The sequence below is a fragment of the Pterocles gutturalis genome, unplaced genomic scaffold, assembly GCF_000699245.1.
Source record: "Pterocles gutturalis isolate BGI_N339 unplaced genomic scaffold, ASM69924v1 scaffold48615, whole genome shotgun sequence".
Classification (NCBI taxonomy): domain Eukaryota; kingdom Metazoa; phylum Chordata; class Aves; order Pterocliformes; family Pteroclidae; genus Pterocles; species Pterocles gutturalis.
Genome location: NW_010145133.1, coordinates 31,241 through 33,403, shown reverse-complemented (window position 1 = coordinate 33,403; position 2,163 = coordinate 31,241).

Below are 2,163 nucleotides of genomic sequence, written 5' to 3'. Positions count from 1 at the left end.
TTGGCAGAATCTGCAGCCTCTGTAAATATGCTTAAATGGCTTCTGCTGTTTTTTTCAAATTTCCCTGTAGTTGTGATAGTAACATTTTTTTAAAATGTTTGACTGAAACTATAGTAAGGCCTTTCTCAGACAATTGGTGTTTATTTGTAGAAGCCCTATCCTGTTACTGAAGTTACTGAAGTAGGTGAGCTGAAATTACTCCCGTTCTTCAGGATTGGAGCTATTACTGAAGGGGACCACTGCAAAGAGCTTCAATAATGTACTTCCAGGAGTATGTTGTCTTTGCATGTCTCTACTTAGTGAAAAGGATAAATAAATTTTCTAGGACAAGAGTCATCTTGCAGCTGTAATTACTCCTACAAGTGATAAGCAAAATGTGTGTCTGCTCCACATTTGGAGGCATGGAATTCTATTGCTAGTGCGAGAAAGTGTTACTTTAAGGATGTAAATATGCAGAGAAAATGGTGGATGTTTGAGGCGTGGTTGGATAAACTGTTTAAAAATGAAAACGTAGCTTTGCACTTGCTTCTTGGGTTTCCAGCTTTTTTTTTTTTAATTTGTTATTGTCTATTTTTCATCAGAACATAAAACCCCAACCATCCTAACTTCTCCTTAATTTCTTCCCCTTCACCTTTCCCAATTAAAAGTTATGGAGGTGGTAGGTGAACCTCCCCTGCCCCAACCTCTAGCCCCATTAGAAGACAGTCATTCCTGGGCTGATTCAGGTCTGTGCTGGGCAAACTCAAAATGTGTTATCAGATACTCTAGAAAAGTAACTTGCAGTGTTTCTCAGTTCCTAGGTGGCTAAAATACTTTTTCTTTTGGTGTGAATCACTGTGTTGTGAATTGAGCTTACAGGCAGTAGCATTTTTTTTCCCCCCATTCTGTTGCAGGCTGCTTTAACAGTAGTGAAGATAAGTCTAAAAGCAGTGCTTTAGAGGAAAACAGCAGATCATCTTCTGGTATAGAAGCGTCTTGGGAAGGTGGTTATGATAGTTGAGGTGGTGGGGATGCTTCCATGGCCAGCCCTTGGCAAATGGCCTGGTTTAAAAACTGTGTCAACAGAGTAGCTTTTCATTGTGATAGAAGCTTTATGACTTTCCTAAAGATCTTTGATTTCTGAACCACACTTGAACTTAGAGTAGTTATTAATAAAATAACATTTATCCTTTTGTAGATGCAGCTCAGTTGATATTGTTGCTGTTTATGCATTGTGTGAACTAAAATACTGCTGCTTATTTCTGTTGCCAGTACACATCTCCTTATTGTAGTGTGAGACCAGGGGTTTTTTAAATTTAGCTCACATCCATTTTATACATATTTAATTGAATCTTCAAGATATAGCATTACGGTAGGGAGCACAGTATTGAATAAAACTTATTCGTATTTTTAATCTTATGAGCTTGAAGACTACAGGAATGCAGCATAATTTGTATCTTATAATTGTGGGAAGTGACTGACAAAAATTTGGGAAAAATAGTTCCTGATCAGGCTTTCCACTAAAGAGTTTCCTTGAGAAGAAACTACTTTGGCAAGATTTCTTAAACCTTTGTATTATCTGTTGGAAACATGCCTTAACAAAGACTTTCTATTTTCTGGTTAAAATGATGGAGAAGTGGTAAGAAAGCAATGCAAATACGCAAGCAGTATAAACAGTTTTCTAAAATTGGTTAAAGAAACTACATATTTGTAGCGTCTTTGAAGTCCATTGCATTTGTAGTGATGAGGTGACATAGCATTACTGGGTGTTTCACTAGTGTGGTAGCTGTTGAAAGATCATTATTGTGTCTGGTTTTGCCCACTTCCTGTTTACTGGATTCCTTGTTTTCATCAAAATGGGGGTGGCGGGGAGAGAATATCGTGAAACTTCTATCTCAGTTCTGAACACACATTGGGTTGTGGAGTTCTTAATTGACCTGGAACTTAGACCAGCAGACAGAGGTTGAGTTTCAGTCTTTCATGGTCCAGTAGCTACCATTTTTAACATGTTTGCTTCTACACCCTGTCACTTGGGAACCCTGGTTTAAGAGATAATTGCCCCTGTTACTTTCTGCAAATAAAAAACATAGACGTCCCTTAACATCTAGCTTTTGGGGATTATGGTGCTTAAGCTTATTTTGTGTATGTCTTGATTAGTGATTGATATTTAATTGCATTTTTCAG